Source organism: Panthera leo, chromosome F3, assembly GCF_018350215.1.
Source record: "Panthera leo isolate Ple1 chromosome F3, P.leo_Ple1_pat1.1, whole genome shotgun sequence".
In the NCBI taxonomy this organism is placed as follows: Eukaryota; Metazoa; Chordata; class Mammalia; order Carnivora; family Felidae; genus Panthera; species Panthera leo.
Window position 1 is genome coordinate 67,804,852 of NC_056696.1, and position 20,923 is coordinate 67,825,774.

Here is a 20,923-nt window from a genome sequence, read left to right on the forward strand (position 1 = left end):
CCATCCATGCCAGCTAACCTCCATGCCAATTCTAACCTTCCACAGCAGCTCATTCCCAGCCCTAAGCCCTCTGCTCAACCTCGACTTTCTCTACTCCAAAACCACTTATGATCCCAACATGACTCCAACAATGTCTGGCCCACGCCACCTGCTTCCCCAGTCTTCCCAATGTGTCCCGGTACAACCACCAATAAGGGACAGCTGTGGGTTGCAGCTTTGGAGGGGGGCTGGGTCCCGGAGAGAAAGGAGCAGATGACATGGTCCTGAGGTCAGTTCTTCCCCTACGTGTGCCTGTGGTCATTGGGGCCATTAGTCTGACCATGATTTAGACAGTACGGGAAATGCTGGTCAGGAAAATGTGACCAGCTCTCTACACCAGGACACTGTCATCTTGTATCCACATTACAACAAGTGGTTTACCAGCTTCTAGCCATGAACTTCTCCAATCCATTTTTTCCACTGAAGTCTTGTTTAAAATCCTTCCGTATTTCCCCACCGCTTTTTTTTAAAGTTTGTTTGTTTATTTATTGAGAGAGAGAGAGAGAGAGAGAGAGAATATCCCAAGCAGGTTCTGCACTAAGCCTGACTCGGGGCTCAATCTCATGACGGTGAGATCATGACCTTTGCTGAAATCAGGAGTCAGGTGCTTAACTGACTGAGCTACCCAGGTGCCCCTTCCCACTGCTTTTAAAAGGCTATGTACACGTACGTACACACACACACACACACACACACACACACACACACACACGACTTAGGTAAGAATAACAGAAGTTGCCTTAAAAAGGGGGGATGGGGAATCTCAAAAGTTTGATCTCAAAGCAAACGTGGACTAAACCACATTTTCCAGCTTTTTAAATACCTGTTTGCAGCAAAACTCTTTATTGACAGGCCAAATGAACGCAGAAGGGAGGAATATTTACTCGTTCTACTTTTCAGGTTATACACAAATCAGGGCGTTGCAAGATAAAAGCTCAGAGCCACTCGTACTATGAAAAACTTGAGTACTGATTTCTCCTTTCAGTTTTTTTTTTCATGTCTTCTGCATGAGCACAAATTAAACACATTGCTTACGACTGGAAAGTACGAAAGGGGCAGATTTCCTATTAAAACCAACTGATTATACAAACGTAAAGAATTATGTGGCTAGATGGTCGTGATGGCCCACAAACATGTGAGTGTATTTGAGATCACGGAACTGTGCACTGAAAAATGATGGTAAATCAGGGGTTGCCTGGGTGGCTCAGTTGGTTAAGCGTCCGACTCGATATTGGGTCAGGTCACGATCTCCCGGTTTGTGGGTTTGAGCCCTGCGTTGGGCTCCGTGCTGGCAGCATGGAGCCTGCTTAGGATTCTCTCTCTCCCTCCCCTGCTTGTGCTTGCTGCCTCTCAAAATACATAAATAAACTTAAATTTTTTTTAATACCTTTAAAAAATGGTGATGAATTTTATGTTGTGTATTTTACCACACACATGCACACAAATGACTGATGATAAAATAAAAGATAAATGGTAATTATCTCAAGCCTTCTAGAAGCAAAAATGAAGACAAAAGTCCTGAAAGTTATCACTGAACTAGAACTACGTCCCTAGCATCGTCCAACTGCCGACATTCCCAGACCCCATGCACTGTCTACTTCTGCTCTTCCAATGTGGAAGTGTCCCCTCTCCAATCCTGTTCTGTGTTTTAATGTGACAACAAATCCCAGAGACAAAGAACTTCTTTACTCTTTAAGCCATCTCAGCTCCCAGGTGCACCCGGAAGGGATACGTCCTCACCGCCCGTATGCAACGTTCTGAGGCACCTCTGTCGCCAGCATTGGAGCCCTCTTCCCCTCTCTGAGTCTTCTCACAGGGAGAGCTCAAATGCGTAACGAGAAGGAAGTCAGAAAAGGCCTGTACCAAAATCAGAGAGCTCCAGGCTCGGAGCTGTCAGCACAGAGCCCGACGCGGGGCTCGAACTCGTGGACCGTGAGATCATGACCTGAGCCGAAGGCGGACGCTCGACTGACTGGGCCACCCAGGCGCCCCTGACCTATCAGTTTTAGATTTTAGAGTTTAAGATTAACTATTCAAAAAAATTCCATCACATCACTGTTTCACTGAGAATGCAGTTACTTAAAATGACCAAAAACTTTAAAAATATTGTTCCTGTCAAAATCCCAGCAACGATTTTTATAGAAATTGTCAAGCTGACCTCAAAATTCATATGGAAATGCAATGGACCCGTAACAGCACAAATAGCTTTGCAAAAAAGGAACAAACTTGGAGGGTCCACGTTATCCTGACTTTAGAACTTACCACAAAGCCACAGTGAGCAAGACCGTGTGCTATTAGCATATGTCTGTAGACTACACGTGTCTGACCCACACGCCTGTCTGTAGTCAACGGGATAGAGTCGAGAGTTCAGAAAGAGTCCCTTACAGCACAGCTGACTCCGAACACAGGTGCCAAGACAATCCAGTGGGGGGAAAGAAGAGTCTTTTCAACAAACGGTGCCGGGACCGCCGGATATCCCATGTAAAATAATTAAATTGAACTGGGTATTTACCCAAAGAATACAAAAGCATTAATACGACAAGATCCATGCACTGCCCATGGTTCCTGCAGCGTTACTTGTAACAGCCAACTACAGCAGCAACGATAGAGTCCGACAATAGGCCGACGGGTGAAGATGTGCGGCATGTGTGTGCGCGTGCGTGTGCACGTGTAACGGACCGTCAGTCAAAATAGGATGCGATCTTGTCATCTGCAACAACATGGACGGACCCTAAAGTGTATTATGCTAAGTGGAAGGAGAAAGACGAAACATCATATGATTTCACTTATATATGGAACCTCAAAACCAAAAATGAATAAACAAAAAGCAGAAACAAACCTATAAATAATAGGACTGATGTCTGCTGGGGGGTGGGGTGAAGGGATGGGCAAAATGAGTGAAGGGAAGCAGGAGGTACAGGCTTCCAGTCATGGAATGAGTACATCACGGGACTAAAACGTACAGTGGGGGGAAGAGAGTCCGTGATACTAATGGCTACGGTGACAGGCGGCAGCTACCCTTGCGGAGAGCACAGCACAAACTTGCTGAATCATGATGTTGTACCCCTGAAACCAACGTAACATTGCATCAACCACACTTCAACTAAAAAAAATAATAATAAGCTGGAAAAAATCAGTAAGGCCAATGGGGCGCCTGGGTGGCTCAGTCGGTTGAGCGTCCGACTTCGGCTCAGGTCATGATCTCACGGTTTGTGAGTTCGAGCCCCGCGTCGGGCTCTGTGCTGATAGCTCAGAGCCTGGAGCCTGCTTCCCATTCTGTGTCTCCCTCTCTCTCTGCCCCTCCCCTGCTCATGCTGTCTCTCTGGGTCTCAAAAATAAATAAAACATTAAAAAAACAACAACAAAAAACAGTAAGGCCAAAACTAAAAACCAAAACCTGGTTCTCCCTAAGTACTTTATCTTTCAGAGAATGACAGTACTATTCATTTCTTGCATGAGCCAGCAATTAATAGTCATTTTTTAAACCCTCCTTTTCCTTTACCTTAAAAAAAAAAAATTAAATCTGACCCCTACCTCACATGACACACATAAATTAACTCAAATAGATCATAAACCTAAATGGAAGCGCTAATACAATAAAACTCTTAAAACAGGAGGAGGGGCACCTGGGGGGCTCAGTCGGTTAAGCGTCTGACTTCGGCTCAGGTCACAATCTCACAGTTCGTGAGACTGAGCCCCGCGTGCGGCTCTGTGCTGACAGCTCAGAGCCTGGAGCCTCCTTCGGATTCTGTGTCTCCCTCTCTCTCAGCCCCTCCCCTGCACTTGCTCACTCTCTCTCTCCCTCTCAAAAATAAATAATAAATATTTTAAAAATTTAAAAAAAATAAGAAAACATAGGAATAAATCTTTGTGACCTTGTATCAGGCAAGGGTTTCTTAGTGACAAAAATAAAAATACATACTTGGACTTTATCAAAAGTAAGAATTTCTGCTTCAAAGGATACCATGAAGAAAATAAAAGACAAACTCCAGAATGGAAGAAAATATTTGCAAATCATATCTGATAAAGGACTTGTATCCATAGTATACAAAGAACTCTTTACAACTCAACAAAGACAACCAAACTCAAAAACAGACAAAGGATTTAAACAGGCATTTCTCCCAAGAAGATATACAATGGCCAAGAAGCACTTGAAAAGGTGTTTAACACCGTAAGTCATTAGGAAACTGCAAATCAAAAACATAATGTGATACGCTTTACACTCAAAGGACAGCTAAAATCCAAAGAACAGACGGTGTTGGGGAGAATGCAGACAAACTAGAATCCTCCTACGTCGCCGGTGGGGCTGTAAGATGGAACCAACTACTCTGGAAAACGGTTTGCCAGCTCCTGAAAAGATTAAACACGCAGTTACCAAATGACCTGGCAATTCTACCATACATCCAGGGCCTATGAAAACGTGTGCGCACACGAAAACTTGTTCACAAATGCTCACAGCAGCATTTTTCCTAATAGGCGAGATGTGGGAACAATCCAGATGTGCATCAACCAATAAATGGATAAAAGCCAAGTGTGGTGTAGCCATGCGATGGAATATTATTCAGTAATCACAGTAAACGAAGTTCTTATAAATGCTACAACACGGGTGAATCTTTAAATAAAGGAAAACAGTTACAAAAGACCACCTGTGTCCTACGTTCCAATTATACTGCATAAAAAGTGTCCACAACAGGTACATCTACTGACACAGTGAATGAGATCAGTGGTTGCCAGGGGCTGGGAGAGGGGAGAACGGAGTGACAAGGATGTTCTAAAACCAGGTAGTGGTAATGATGACACAACTGTGTGACTACATCAAAAACCCACTGAACTGTGTACTTTAAGGATCCTGACTGTCATGGGTTGTGAATCTTAATAAAGCCATTTACCAAAACACACCGCTACTTAGCCCTATTGAAGCAGCAGCAGCAGAAAGTGACACACACGGAGTACGTGTCAGACTGACCGCGACAGACACCGCGTGCTTCTGTCATCTTACCAGGACAGCGCCCTTCTCGAGCAGCGTACCAGCTGTTGCTGCCCAACAGACCACCCCGGACGCAGTGGCCTCGACCAAGGACCCGTTATTACTGTTGACAAGGCTCCAGCTGCAGGCTGGTTGGTTCCTGTTCTGGACCAGGTGTGGCTATCGCCGGTGGGGGTCCTCATGCTCTGGGGCTGGCTGGCTGGTCACGGTTGGCCTTAGCTGGGATGACCAACTCTGCTCCACACCGTCTCTCATCCCAGAACTGTCTGACTTGTCACGGGTGGCAAAGGTCCGAGAGAGCCAAACACTGAAGACCTCTTCGAACCTGGCTCAGAACCGGCCATCTGTCCCATTCTGTTGCAGCTCATCATAGGCCAGATCAGATACAAAGGGTGAGAAGCAGAGTTTACCTCTTTGTGGGAGGAGCTGTAAAGTCACAGTTGTTGTGATACATGGAAACCGCGGTGGTGTTAAGAAACGGAGAATCCTGGATGCAGACAGGGTCGTCGGACTTAAGAGCCTACATTCTTATCACTATGCCAGATTTCTTCCTCAGTGGCCTCAATCACTCATCTGTGCAGCTATTTGTTGATCTTGATCTTAGCAAAGAAAAAGTAATTATCAAAGTCGCTTTTATTAAGATTGAACCTTACTTCAGTTTGTAGGTATCTTTATTTCATAAAAATTTTCATAAGTACACCGTCTTACACATTTAGTTATAAAGTTAACCGGCGAGAACTAGAAATAGTTTGGATAAAATTCTAAATCAGAATTTATGGAACATTTTCTTACACCATACACCAAAAATAAACTCAAAATGGATTAAAGTCCTAAGTGTGAGACCTGAAACCATAAAAATCCTAGAAGAGAGCACAGGCAATAATTTCTCTGTCATTTTTCTAGATATGTCTCCTGAGGCAAGGGCAACAAAAACAAAATTAAACTATTGGGTCTTCATCAAAATAAAAAGCTTCTGCACAACAAAGGAAACAATCAATAAAACTAAAAGACAACCTACTGAATGGGAGAAAATATTTGTAAACAACATACCCAATAAAGGGTAAGTATCCAAAATACATAAAGAACTCTGGGGCGCCTGGGTGGCTCGGTCGGTTAAGCGTCCGACTTCGGCTCAGGTTGTGATCTCGCGGTCCGTGAGTTCGAGCCCCGCGTCAGGCTCTGTGCTGACAGCTCAGAGCCTGGAGCCTGTTTCAGATTCTGCGTCTCCCTCTCTCTCTGCCCCTCCCCTGTTCATGCTCTGTCTCTCTCTGTCTCAAAAATAAATGTTAAAAAAAAAAAATTAAAAAAAAAAAAGAACTCATACAACTTGACATCGAAATAATAGCAATAATGATAATCCAATTAAGAATGCAGAAGACGTGAACAGACATTTCTTCAAAGAAGACATCCAGATCACCAAGAGACACATGAAAAGAAGCTCAACATCACTCATCATCAAGGAAATGCAATCAAAACCACAATGTGTCACATCTGTCAGAATGGCAAAAACCGCAAACATAAGAAACAGCAAGTGTTGTCGAGGATGTGGAGGAAAAAGGACCACTTGTGTGCTGCTGGTGGCAATGCAAAGTGGTGCAGCCGCTACGGCCAACAGTACAGAGGTTCCTTAAAAAATAGAAAATAGAATTATCATAGGACCCACTAATTCCAGCACGGAGTATTTACCAAAAGAATACAAAAACACTATTCGAAAAGATACACGCACCCCTACGTTTACTGCAGTATTTACGACAGCCGTATTACGGAAGCAGCTGATGGATGAATGGATAAAGAAGCTATATACACATACAAAGGAATATCACTCAGCCACAAAAACATGACATCTTGCCACTCACCACAACACGGATGGATCTAGATAGGGGGTGCAATGCTAAGTGAAATCAGTCAGAGAAAAACAAATACCATATGATCTCACTCGTATGCGCAAGAAACAAAACAAAGAAAAAAGAGACAAACCAAAAAACGGGACTCTTAATTACAGAGAACACACTGATGGTTACTAGAGGGGAGATGGGTGGGGGGAAGGGGACAAAAGGGTGAAAGGGATTAAGAGTCCCCGCCTGGATGGTTCAGTTGGTTGAGCGTCCGGCTTAGGTCATGATCTCATGGTTCGTGGGTTCGAGCCCCACGTCGGGCTCTGTGCTGACAGCTGGGAGCCTGGAACCTGCTTCAGATTCTGTGTCTCCCTGTCTCTGCCCCTCCCCTGCTCATGCTCTGTCTGTCTATCTCTCAAAAATAAATAAACATTAGAAAAAGTTTTCTTTAATCTAAAAAAACTGCAGCTTGGTTTTGTAATTTGTAAAAAAATTCCAGTACAGTTAACATGCAGTGTTACATTAGTTTCGCACGCACGTATGATACAGTGATTCGAGAATCCTGTACATGCTTCGTGCTCATCATAAGTGGACTTTTTTTTAATGTTTATTTTTGAGAGAGAGCATGAGTGGAGGAGGAGCAGAGAGAGGGAGACACAGAATCCGAAGCAGGCTCCACACTGTCAGCACGGAGCCTGATGTGGGGCTCCACCTACTGAGCCACCCAGGCGCCCCAAAAGTTTATTAGTTTCAGCATCAAATACAATTCAGCTTTTATTTTGTACACACAATATTGGAAACCTTGAGCCACATAAATAGTTGCAAGTGGTAACCGTTTGTAGTATTTTTAGCTTCCACTTAAAAAAGTTTTAGACGAGAACTACCAAGATTCATCTTTAATGAGTGACAGTATGTGGAAAGGGATCTTTTCTCTGAGCGGGTCTCAACAGCGGACTTAAGACATTCAGTCACCCACGTGGTAAACAGATGTGCCGTCCTCCAGGCTTTGTTGTTCCATTCCTAGAGCACAGAGTAGATTTAGTGAAATTCTTTTTTTTTTTTTTAAGTATTTATGTATTTATTTATTTATAAGAGAGACAGAGATAGTGTGAGCAGGGGAGGGGAAGTGAGAGCGGGAGTCCAAGCAGGCTCTGTGCTGCCACCAAAGAGCCCAACGTAGGGCTCGAACTCATGAACTGTGAGATCATGATCTGAGCAGAAACCAAGAGCTGGACACTGAACTGATTGTGCGCCCCAGGCGCCCCAAGATTTACCCAAGTCCTTACGGGCCCCAGGAATTTGGGGAAGGTCAAGGAGCTTCAGCTTACAGTCACCAGCCGCGTTAGCCCCTGACAAGAGTCGGCCCGTCCTTCGAAGCTTGGGAACCGGGCCCTGACTTGTCCCGTCTGGCCGCGAGAGACCCGGACGGCGTCCCCTCCCAACATGAGACTGTTCGGTCCACACTGAGGATCTGTTGGTGAGCGTGGCCACCCTGGTGAATTCTCTCAGCTGGATCTTCCGGAGAACTTGCCGCGGCTTCTGCATCGGCCCCGGAGGCTTCTCCCTGCGCTTCTGTGTCGCGCGGGCGGCTTCTTTCCCGAGACCTCAGGACCGGCCTCAGCCAGCGTCTCGCTGCGCCCGTGCGGCCTCCCGCCCTCGCGCGGCCTCCCGCCCTCGCTCGGCCTCCGCAGAACGAAGACGGCGCGGGCCTTGCTCTGGACCGGGCTCTGGACCGGGGACGTGGTGCGTGCGATGCTCCGTCCGGACCACTCGGACTTTGTCCGCATCGGCAGTAAGGCCGTTTAGCTTTCTCGTCATCCGCGTGTCACGGGGACACCACTCCTCATTTCCTTCGAGAACCTTCCCTCGCGTTCACAACGTGGCCAAGCGTCGGGTGCGGGAGGCCTAAGCGTTCAGTGTGTCTGGGCCTTGGACGCGCCTTCCCCCCTGAGCCGAATCGCCGCCAGCTTCCGATTTCAAGCGACGGGCGCGAGACTCTGCCTTTCACTGCACACTCAGCGCCGTCGTAGGGTCAGTGATCGGCCTAATGTCACTGCTGCCGTGTCTCAGGGAACAGGGCGGCCGAGGAAGGGAGAGAGACGGGGCACGGCCGTCGGCGGAGCATCTGTCAAGTTCAGCGTCTCACAGGGCACCGCTCGTGGTGCCCCCCCACACCATCACAGCAGTAACACCAAACGTCACTCGTCGCGGATCACCACAAAAATGTACTCCTGGGAGAGGGCTAGATACCGTGACAATCACCACAACGTGGCACAGAGACAGGAAGTGAGCGAACGCAGCTGGAAACACGGCACCGACAGACGCGCTCCCCGCAGGTTCCCGCAAACCTTCCGTGTGTGGCACCGGGCCGGCCGTGGGAGCGCAGCCAAACCGGGCCTGCCTGCGCTGAAAATGCCCGACGCCCAGACCGTATCTCAGACCAACTAAAGCACAACGGCTTGTAGGGACACCTAGACTTGGCAGTTTTTAAAGCTCCCCAGCTGGTTCCACTGTGCGGGTAGGAGCGAGGAGTGCCACGCAGATGTCCCGGCTGAGGGAATGTCGACCTACTGAGCGCGGGGCCTCTGGGTATGGTTGTCCCACCAAGGAGACACGCAGTACGTGTGTCATAAGGAGACTGTCAAACGCCTTCCTTTAATGAAGACGTGATATGCATAATGGCATTACTGTGACCTCCCACGCTAGGAATTCAGACGGAAAGGATACTCTGCCATGACTTTGCTCCACCGAAGCTAGACTGATTTCCTGCCAATCAGCAATTCTTTTTCCAAACGAGTGTCTCCCAACTGGGGCAATTTTGCCCCCTGGGGGACGTTTAGTAATGTCTGGAAGCATTTTTGGTTGTCACAGCTTGGGGGGAGGGGGGGGGAGGACATCTAATGAGCAGAGACGAGGGACCAGGGACCTTGTAACCATCCTGGAATGTGCAGGACAGGCTCGCACCACACATCACCCAGCCTCAAACATCAACAGGGAGTACTGAGGTTGAGAAAGATTGTTCTAAATCTCGAATCCTACAGGAAAACTCTGGTTAAGACTAACGTCACTGCTTTTGTAATTTGTTAGAAAACACAGAACCTGTCATGCTGCCTTCTGTAATCCTCATTGGGTCTACTTCCCCATGTGTGGACCCTTAGAGGGGCATTGGGGCTACAGAAGTAGAGGAGTTTCTTCGAGACGCTGACGACGACGACAAACTCCCGCAGGCCCCAGTTTGCCGCAGCGCGCACTCGGTCCCCAAATGATAGGGGGGCGAGGGCTGATGCAATGACACGAACTCTCCTGATACAGAAGCAAAGGATGGGAAGGGGGAGGGATCACGATTGCTTCCTGGGCCAGGGGACACTCTGGATCTTCCTTAATACCCGCACCTGCAAAATTCCTCAAGGAATGGACCCCAGACTCATGACACATCAGAGTTTTCTTTTTTCTTTTCTTTGAGAGAGAGGGGGTGGGGGGGGGCACAAGTGAGCAAGGGGCAGAGAGAGGGAGAGTGAGGATCCCACCAGGGGCTGAGAGAGAGAGAGAGAGAGAGAAGAAACATGGGGCTCGTGTTTTTGTTTGTTTTTTTTACCCAAAGTGGGGCTCATGCTGACCTGTTGCGGGGCTCAAACCCACAAACCGTGAGATCATGACCTGAGCCAAAGCCAGATGCTTAACTGGCTGAGCCACCCAGACGCCCCCACACGAGGCATGTTCCGTGAAGACGCACGTCCAGCCTTAACACCCCAGGATTTTCGGGCTCAGTGGTATACCTACAGTGATCTCAACCCATCTGTAGATTTAGATTATTGTTCTGAAGTAGAAACACATAAAGACTTAAGGAAAAAGACATAGAAAAAATAATCCGATCTATCGAGGTGCTAATGTTGTAGGTAACTTTCTTTTCTTGATTTTTATTTGTAATGTTATTAGCAATAAGCAATATTGGCAATGTTGTTTACGTAGTAAAAACTGTCCAAACCTCACTAACGTGTCCATGTTAGAAACCATTTTTTATGAGACCCAAGCAAAACCATTTTTACAGTAACATAATAACAACAGAGATTGCTGTGTATATGAGGTTATTCAGCTGCAACCCTGCCTCCGATATTAAAGGAAAGGAAAGAATTAAGTATCTGCCCCCGTACATCCCCATACAATGAAACAGCATGCGGCCGATTAAAAACAAAACCACCTAGCAGCTCTCTGCAAACTAATGAGCAAAAATGTCCGACACACAGCAAGCGGGGGGGGGGGGGGGGGGGGGGGGGGGGGGGGGGAGCACAGAACAGTGTATACAGTTAGCTACTGTTTATGTAAAAGGGGGAAAACATGTACACAATTTGCTCGTAAAAAGGTACATATTTTGAAGGACATACAAAAATTGATAATACCGGTTGCTTTCAAGGAGAGGAAATAGGTTCCTATGGGGGCAGGAAAAGGGAGAGTGGTGTCTTTTGCACTTTTTGAATCTGAACCACTGCTATCATCCAGGAAGAGAGTAAATTTTGTAAAATTAGATCAGCAAACCCTTAGTGAATCCTTAAAAGCTAACACACAATTTTCTGCATGAATTATACTGCGGTGCATCAAGCCGTGCGAGAGCAGGGCTCAAGATAAATAGCTAAAAATGGCGGGTCCTTGCCCAACACCACATCCCAGTCTACCTTCAGACTGTCTGACAAGCCCTTTGGTTTCTCAGACGAATACCTTCCAGGTAACATTTTCTACAGGAAGAAATAACGTTGTCGTGAGCTCGTGGGACTCTTGCTTTTTTCTTCCCTCCGAGACCAAGTTTCCTCTCTGCAGGACAAGGGCACTAGAGGGTGCTTTCCAGACACTGCCCCCTCTCGTGATTTACCTTTCACCAGGTTAAGAGCAGTGACAGTCCTGACATACAGAAGATAAAAGGGCTGTGCCGGTAAAGGCGGAAGTGAGGAGCACCCTTTGGTACTTCCTTCCTTCCAGTGACTAAAGCACATCAGAAAAATATCTAGGGCTCCAACGATAGCAATGGCTAACATATTACGAACACTTTCTATAAGTCAGGCACTGTTCTAAGTGCTTTATGTGAATTAACTCGTTTTACCTTTACAACAATCCTATGACGTAGGTACTATGTCCAATTTACAAAGAAAATGGAGTGGCACGTATGGCAAAAAGTAAAGCAGGGACCCCAGAATCTAAGTGATGAACTCTGAATCCCAGCTCTCCTACTTAACAGCTGTGTGACCTTGAGCAACTTAAACTTTGTGCGTCTCTTCCCCCATTTCTAAAACGGAGAAGACCTTCTAGAAGGTAGTATGGAAATCTACGCTGTGTTATGAAGTCTCTACCCAAGTTCCACAGCCAAGGAGAAGAACTGGGCTTTGCACCCATGCAGCCTGGAGGGTCAACTTCCACTTTGCTAAAAGGCAATCCATCACCTGAAGCATGAGTTTAAAATCTCAGTACCCCCACCCCCCCAAATTTCAGAGTTCTTCCCTTTTTAAACAGAAAATGATTTACAGACTATTATGCTTATATAGCACTGACTCTTAACTTGTCAAATGTGAAGTCAATCACGATGATATTCCAGGTAAGTTTTATCTTTAAATTTTTCCTTTAACACTTGAAACCTTATTTTAAAGTATATAGTGAAGAAGTTTTCCTGCTTGTCTACATCTATTTATTTTTGAGAGACAGAGACAGTGTGAGCAGGGGAGGGGCAGAGACAGAGGGAGACACAGAATCCAGAGCAGGCTCCAGGTTCTGAGCTGTCAGCGCAGAGTCCGACACAGGGCTCGAACCCACGGACTCAAGCCGGATGCTTAACCGACGGAGTCCCCCAGGCGCCCCTCCTGCTCACGTAAACTGCATTTAGCCAACGGCGCAGCAAGGAAGCACCACGAAATAAATGTTTACTTACTTCTGTTCCAGTAGGCGAATCTGAAGAGCTTAGCTAAGACAGCTGCTGTGCAGCACCAGCCTAGAACCCAGCTGCCCACCTAAGCTCGAGGACTGTCCCCAGAAACAGAGAAGCAGGGAGAGACTGGAAATGTAGGCAGCTTTGTCCAGTGCCCGTCACTTTGCTTAGGGCACAGTTGCAGGTGAACCACACCCTCATTTGCATTAAAGCGGAAATCCACAATCCAAGGGGGTCTTCTGGAGCTCAGTCACGCTTTGGCTCCCTCCCCTTGCCGTAGGAGCTTCCTACCGCTGCTGTGACAAATTTCCGCAAACTTAGTGGCATAAAACAACACATTCGTCACCTCAGCGTTCTGTGGGTTAGGAGTCCAAAAGCCGGGCGTGTGGAGGGTTGTGTTCCCTCCGGAGGCTCCAGTTCAGAGAGGCTGCTCTTCCAGCTTCGAAGCTGCGACAGCTGGCCAGGCCTTTGTCACAGAGCAGCATGCAGACACTGACCCTACTGCGTCCCTCTGCCATCTTTTCCGAACTCTTGTAATTACAGCGGGCCTACCGGATAATCCAGGATAATCTCCCTGTTTCAAGGTTAGCTGATTAGCAAACTTAATTCCCTCTCGCCACATAACAAACATATGCACAGGTTCCAGGGACCGGGCTGTGGGCATCTTTGGGGGAACCATTATTCTGTCTTCCATACCTTCCTTGGTTCAAGGAACTCAGGTTTCCTTCGTTCAAAAAGGTCATTTTACTGAACGCTTGATATATTTTGGTAGGCACTGGGGCATACACAAGTAACGGAGTACCGTCTTGTCGATACTTAGCTGACAGTTCATGAAACCAAGATGAAGGCAGACACCGTAAGTAACTTTCCTCGCGCACTGGTGTCGGGGAATAACGTTAAGTATCTTCTCTTGGTAGAATATGTAATTATGTCGGTGATGACAAATGTTTACTGCAAAGACAACGTGGTATAATGAAAAGCTCTTTTTTGTGGTTGTTGTTTTGGCTTTTGTAAAATTTAGGCTTCGGGCCCAGCACGGAGCCCAAGGCAGGGCCTTGAACTCACGACCCTGAGATCAAGACCCGAGCTGAGATCAAGAGTCCCTGAAAAAGGTTTTTAAGACAGGCGGAGTGAAACCTAAAGGTTAAGTTACTAGACTTCTCTGAGCCTCAGGCTTCTCATCTGTAAAATGGGGGTTAAGATGATCTATCTCAAAGTGCTGTTTAAGAAGCGGGAGCACGTGTTCTCCCTACATGGAATCCCACAAATGCTCACTCTTCCGCTCCAGAGACTTTTCGTTTCGAACATTCTTTCAACATTTCCATGACTCACTTAGTACTAGAGCTATAAAATACAAAAGAAGTGTTAGGCCTCCTCCCAGCCATCAAATTTAAAATGTTGGCAGGGTAACACATTTGCATATGTGACACAATTAAAGAAAGATCAAAGTACACCTGAATGGGTTCCCCGAGATAGGACTTTAGGTGGTTAGGAAAGGATAGTATATAGCGAGGTAATTAAAGCCGATTTCCTCTTTACTTTGGGGGGGAAAAAAAAAAAGCAAACAAAACCCAATCCATACACTGAAATGTAGCAAGGTGATTTTCACAGGGGTCCCTAGGTCCCTGCAAGTCCACGCACGTGGAGCGAAGGGGAACCCAGGTGATCCGTCCCCTAATCGATTCTGCTTTACCCTACGGAGGAGACTAAGAACTCCCAGAGTAGGCACACTTTGGGTTTTCAAAGTCGGTCAATCCATAGTTCTCCCCAGTTCAATCATTAAGAAAAAGTAAATGCTGGCGCAGAAGTCCGAGGAGTGTCAGGCCCCGTTTTGCCTTGTTTTATTAAGGACGCGAGGGGACAGGACACACATTGCCCGCTACACCCCCAAACCTGACCTACATCGCCAGGGCCGTGAACGGTAACGGAAGGCTCTCCACCTGCCCTGTGCCCAGGAGCTAATCCTACCTCACGTGTATTCTTCTAGTTCAGACGCCAACGCCGAAGGCCGACTTGGAGTCCACTAATCTTTACGTCCAGGCTTTCCTTTCTTTCTGATAACGAAGAAAAACTACTTTCCGAAGGACACGGCGGACAGGGGGGATCGAGTCCGGCACTGAACCAGAAGGACGCGGTTTCGTCCTTCTCCACCCTCCAGCTGCCTAATGAGGGTGAGGATGCATCGTCCACCCGAGAGGAAAGCGTAAAAGCGCCCCGGAACCTCAAGCGTACGGACGGTGCCGTGAAACCCAAGAAATCCAGCCTGGCTTTAGAGAGAAAAACACAAAGAGAGCCAGGCGACCGCGGCGCGGGCTCCCCCACGGCGCCGGTCCGCGGCGCGGAGCCCGCCGGCCCTCCCGGCCTCGCTCCCTACCTCGCGGGGGCTCCAGCCCCGGCACCGGCTCCTTCCCGCCCGAGGGGCGCACCAGGCCTCCGCCGACGCCGAACCGCACGCTCCGCGCCTCCCGCAGCCGACCGGCGAGCTCGAGCCGTCCGGCAGGAAGCGGCTCACCGCGCAGCCGCCGCGGCCTCCAACCGCCTGCCGGCGGAGGGGAGCTGGGCCGCCCCGGACGCGCCCACCGGGGCCCGTCGGCGGCCGGCGGAGGCGAGCCTGGGCGGCGCGGCGCGGCGGCCGGGGAGGTGAGTCGTCCCGGGCCTCTGCCCGCCCCTCGGGTGATCGCGGCCCTCCCGGCAGCCCCGCCGCCGCGCCGCCCGCCCCCCCCGCCCCGCGCCCGCGGCGGCGCGAATGGAACGGTCCGGCGGGGGGGATTGTGGGAGGCGCACGCGCGAGGGGCGGAGGGCATGTGGGGGGGCGGAGGAGGAGGCGGCGGCGGCGGCGGCGGCGGCCGTGGCGGCGGTTGGTGGCCGTGGGGGCGGGGAAGGGGGGGGGAGGAAAGAAGAGGCGGTGGAGGAGGAGGCCGGGGCTCGCGCCGCCGAAGGTACGCGTGAGGGCCCGCGCCCGACCGTCCTGACAGGGGCCGAGGGGGAGCGGGGGGCCGTGCGAGCGGGCGCCCCCGAGCGAGCGCGGACGGGCCGGCGGGCGCGCCAGGCGGCCGAAGGCGGGGGTTGGTGGGAGAGCGAGCGACGAGCCCGGAGCCCGTCCGGCGCGTGCGGGCGGGCGTGCGCGCTCCGCCGCCCGAGTCGGGGGCGGGAGGGGGCGGGGGGGGGCCGCGGGGAGGGCCTGGGAGGGGAGGTGGGGGGGCACGAGGCGCCCTTCGCTCGCGCCCGCCCTCCCTCCCGAGCAGCCGCCGCCGCCGCCGCCGCCGCTCTGCCGCCGCCGCTCCCGCCGCCATTTTGGGTTCGCTTTGCGGAGGGGGAGACGATCCCCGTCTCGGTTGCGGGACCGCCTCCCCTCGGTGGCCGCCGCTCGGCCTCACGCCTTTCCCTTCTCCTCTCTCGCGTTTCCGCCCGTCCGCTCCCCCGCCGGCCGCCTCCTGACAGGCGGCGGGGATCCGCCGCGGACCCGGGGAAGCGGAGGAGCCTGCTGGCGGCCGCCCCCCTTCCCCACTTCCCTGCACTCTCATCTCGCTCGGCCTCGGCCTCTGACACGGTGAGCACAACCGCCTGCGGAGGCCTCGGGCCTAAGTGCTCCCGGAGCGGCGCGGTCCCCGGCGGCCCGGGAGCCACTGTCACCTCCCGGACCTGGACCTCCGGGAGAGCGGCGGGCGGGGTGGGGGAGGGGCGCGAGGCAGGGGATCCTGAGCGGACCGGGAAGTCCCTCCCGGCGGGGGGCGGGGGGAGGGGGGGGGAAGGGGTGTCCCTGACGGGCGGGCTCCGGGCCTGGGGGGAGGGGGCGGGAAAGTCGGCGCGGGGAGGCGGAGTCGGCTGCGCCCCTGACAGGTTAGTTGGCGCGTCGGGGAGGCGCGGCGGGAGCATCCCCCCTCGTCGGGTCGGCGTCCGCGGCGGGAGAGGGGGCCCTGCGGAGGGCGCCTTGCGGGCGGGGCCGGGGCCGCGGTGCCCCCGAGGCGCGCGGCGGTGCGTGGGAACGAGCGGGGGACCCCCGGGTCGTAAGTTTGAGGACTGTGCCCGGCTAGTTTGTGCGGGGTCTGGGGGAGGCTGGTGGTGTTCCGGGGTGCCGCGGCTGTGGCGGCGTGTGTGCGCAGGGCAGCAGAGTGGGAAGGCGTTCCGGAAGACCCTGCCCGTGCTCGCGGCGGGGTCACGGAGTTCCCCTTCAAGTCACCTTCTTTCTGAAATGAAATTCGGGGTGGCCCCCGTCGGGCGGATGTGCGTGTGTGTGTCAGAAAGCGGGAGCGCGTCGGAGCTCGGGGAGGAGAAGTCGTGGCGGGGTTTTGCACGGCCCCACGTGTGCCCGTGGGGTCGGGGGCGGGACGAACCTGCCGGGGCCGCCTGTGGTCGCGGGAGTGGCCTGTTGGTCCGAGCAGGGCGAACGGCGTCCACGCGAACAGCCGCCGTGTCCGCTGCGAGGGTACAAAGAAGGGCTGGGCTTTCTGTTGACCCGAGGTTGTAGTACCACGTCGCGCGGAATGAAGCTGCTCTGGTCTTCGCAGTACTTTTCCTGTTCCTTTGTGACCCTGCCCCTCGGGGAAAATGGTGGAGGAGGTGTTTTCTCCCATCGCGCGAAGTAGGGAATCGAGGCAGAAAGAGATGCTCTTCCAAGGTCACGCTTTCACGTGGAGGCGAAGTTGGGACTGTGGCTCCAGGCGCGTGGCGGCTGGCCCGTGGGGGGGGGGGGGGCGGGGGGCTTGGGGCGCGGGCCCCGCCGCGCGGGGAAGAGGGGCGTGTGTGGCCGCTGGCGTCCGGTGGAGCTCGGGCGCGCGGAGCGTAGGGCGGGCGGCCGGGAGGGCTGTGCGCCGCGGGCGTCCGGGGCCGTGGTCCGTGTTCCTGGCGGAAGCAGGGCGTTCGCGGCCCTCCAGTTGAGTGTTCGAGGGGGCACGGCTTTCGTGGCTTGGGCTGGGGCCGGGGTCGCCGTCTGGGGGCCGACGGCTCGACTCGACGTAGGCAGAAGGAGCTTCCCTCCCTCGCTCAGCGGGTGTTTACGGAAGAATCCCTCGGGAAACGCTCCCTGTCTTGGGGTGGGACTCAGTGACCCTGCGGAGGCAGCCTGGGCGCCTCTGAGCGGACTCGCCTTGACCGCCGTAGGTGTTTCAGGCCGGCCAGGCAGACAGACCAGCGTGGAATTGAAGCCCAAAAACTTCCCTGAGAAGTCTGTTCGCTTTGGAGGGAAGCTGGCTACCCCAGACGTTTTGGTCCGGAAGGCTCTCACCCGAAGGGGTGGCAAGCTTGTGACGCCGGCCGCCTGGTTTCGCATTTTCTTCTGGCGTTCGTGAGCTAACTGTTTCGGGGATCCGGGAGTCGCTGCCATACGTGCCTGTGGAGTTTGGAACTTTTGGGTTGGGCTGAGGGAGGTCTTCCAAATGCTGATTTTGCAGTAAGGGTCCCCCCCCCCCCCCCCAGTGAATACGAGGGGAAAATTCTTGAACCTAAGCTAGCGTGGCTCGATGTCTGGAAAGTAGCATGTTTTCGATAGGCCACATTAGCAGTTCTTTAAAGTTTTTGGGGGTCGCGTATCCTTCTGAGAATTTGATGGCAGACCCTGACCGTTAAATGAGCATAAGCACAGTCACACTATGCACACCACGTCAGGAACTTAAATTGTGATGAAGTAGAACCTTTTTGCATTTAGGTCTCATTTGAAACCCTTTCAAAACAGAGCTTTGTTTGCAGATGAAGATGCTGGTATGAGTTTAAGGTGACAGGTTGTGTGACCGTTTTTGAGCACGCTGCGAGTAAGGAGAGCTTTCAGGTCGTGTCTTTTTATTTTATTCTTTACAAACTCATTTTTGCAGTGTTCGTACAGGATTCTGAATTAGGTGGTAAGAAAATGTGTCGCGCAAAAATATATAGCTTTATTCTTTTTCATTATCTTTTTATTCTTAAACTCCTCTCTTCCCAGTTTTGCATTGGGTCTGAGGCTTTTGAAGCTCATTCCGTGGAGTTTATCTTACTTGTAACAAACATTGACTTAATTCTACGTAGCAGACACAAGGGTGAGTAATCACGTGCCCTCAGTCCTTGAAGGGATTCTAGTGCAGTTGAAGCGAAGGATGGTGCGAAGGTGGTGGCTCCAGAGGGCGAGGAGGAGGGACGAGTGTTCCCAGAAGTCGAGGATTCATGACCTAATCGCAGGGTTTCTGCCGTCACTAACTCGCAGGAAGCGGTAGTCTTCCTGCTGTCTACGGGACTTTGCAGCTATCGAGTGTGTTTTGGTATCACCTGGTGTTCTTGGCCGAAGGCTCTCTGGTTTGAAAACCAGGCATACTTGGGTCGTATTCCTTATCTTCTTTCCGACGTATTTCTGTAGTGAGTTTGTAACAAAGGTCTTAATGTCATTTTTGAGTTTTCATGCATCCAGAAAACACTTACTGGGGAAAAAATGCACTTGGTCTTAGACAAAAGGCCGAGAAGCTTCTGGGGTAAAACGCAGTAGCTATTTGATAGACTACCCGTGAATTGAGTGTTGGAAATTTAAAATAATTACTGAATTTTTAAAAAATGTTTTTAATGTTTATTTATTTTTGATAGAGAGAGAGAGAGAGAGAGAGAGAGTGAGTGAGTGGGGGTTGGGCAGAGAGAGAGGGAGACGCAGAATCTGAAGCAGGCTCCAGGCTCTGAGCTGTCAGCACAGAGCCCGACGCGGGGCTCGAGCCCATGAACTAGGATATCATGAACTGGACACTTAACCGACTGAGCCACCCAGGTTCCTCTCGCCCCCCCCCCCCCCCCTTTTAAATAATTACTGAATTTTTTTTTTAATTTTTTTTTTTTAACATTTTATTTATTTTTGAGACAGGGAGAGACAGCATGAACAGGGGAGGGTCAGAGAGAGGGAGACACAGAATCTGAAACAGGCTCCAGGCTCTGAGCTGTCAGCACAGAGCCCGACGCGGGGCTCGAACTCACGGACCGTGAGATCATGACCTGAGCCGAAGTCGGCCGCTTAACCGACTGAGCCACCCAGGCGCCCCTATAATTACTGAATTTTTAAAAGAACAAGAAATTCAGAGAGTGTTTGGATAGCACAGATCACAGGACTTGGTAAGGTAAGGAAAGGTCTGGAGAAAAGTGGTTTGATTATCCCTTCTCTTCATTGTCATGGCCTGTGTGTTGTGTAGATTTGTGAGGAGTTTAATATTTTCTCTAATTTTAAAATAACGTTACATACGTGTGTGTCTTGTTAATCTGTGCATATAGTTCAATATGTATTTAGTCTTATATGTATGAGATAGTTTGTAATTTAAAAAATAATGCTTGTAATAATTGCAGATTATTCAGGATCTTTGAGGATCAAGAAATGAAAGCAATCTTCACGGCATAGTCTTGAGCTGTGTTCTGAAATATGGAGCATGACTTCCCTGTGTCTTGCTAGGCATTGTGTCTTTGCACTCTCGCAGGACCATTTGAGGTTTTAGTCGTTGTCTTCCATACCTCACGAATAAGTGACCGTGTTCAGTCCTGCCAACATGATCTGGCTGTACACAGGAGAGAAGTTTTACCATATGTGTGGGTGATGCATCTCTGGTTAAAAATTTCATATTGCTGCCTGAGATTTTTAAAGGTGCATATAGTCTTACTGATGTCTGCTGTGAAGTCCACTTTATGCCAGCCCTTCCAGAAGCGTAACATATCTCTTTTTTTTTAATGTTTATTTATTTTTGAGACAGACAAAACGTGAGTGGGGGAGGGGCAGAGAGAGACACACACACACACACACACACACACACACGCACACACGCACACAGAATCTGAAGCAGTTTCCAGGCTCTGAGCTGTTGACACAGAGCCCGACACGGGGCTCGAACCCATGAACTAGGATATCATGACCTGAGCTGAAGTTGGACACTTAACCAGACTGAGCCACACAGGTGCCCTGAGGGATTACATACCTTAAACCTGGCTGCCATAAAAGAGGGAAGTGAAAGTAATTTTTGTTTTATTTTGAGATATTTTGCTAGTTTTTTCAAGTTATTTATTTCTTTAAATTTCTTGAAAATTTTTTTGTTTATATTTTGTGTGGGGAGGTTAGCTTTTTCATACTTACGATTTGTCTTCTTAGTGATAACTGTCAATCTTACATTTCATGTTTTAGAAATGAGTATTTTAGTGACTGCTACATTAGGGGTGGTTAATGGCAGT

General features: G+C 50.5%; 2 protein-coding genes across 8 annotated transcripts in view; one reads left to right on the plus strand and one right to left on the minus strand.

The window, feature by feature from the left end:
- DAP3 (death associated protein 3) overlaps positions 1-15,469 on the minus strand; it is a 33,116-nt gene extending 17,647 nt beyond the window's left edge. Inside the window, exons 1-2 of one of the 2 annotated variants that reach the window (XM_042926176.1) lie at positions 15,144-15,230; positions 5,437-5,625 (exon numbers count right to left, since the gene is read on the minus strand). The gene's annotated coding sequence lies outside the window, so the exon portion shown is untranslated. Of the gene's footprint in view, positions 1-5,436; positions 5,626-15,143 lie in introns of both variants that reach the window. The other variant, XM_042926177.1, reaches the window with a different exon arrangement.
- Positions 15,470-15,656: 187 nt separating this feature from the next.
- Positions 15,657-20,923, plus strand: part of ASH1L (ASH1 like histone lysine methyltransferase) — a 191,952-nt gene continuing 186,685 nt past the window's right edge. For 5 of the 6 annotated variants that reach the window (XR_006199097.1, XM_042926084.1, XM_042926088.1 and 2 more), the window contains exon 1: positions 16,051-16,319. The gene's annotated coding sequence lies outside the window, so the exon portion shown is untranslated. Of the gene's footprint in view, positions 15,709-16,050; positions 16,320-20,923 lie in introns of those variants that run through there. The other variant, XM_042926085.1, reaches the window with a different exon arrangement.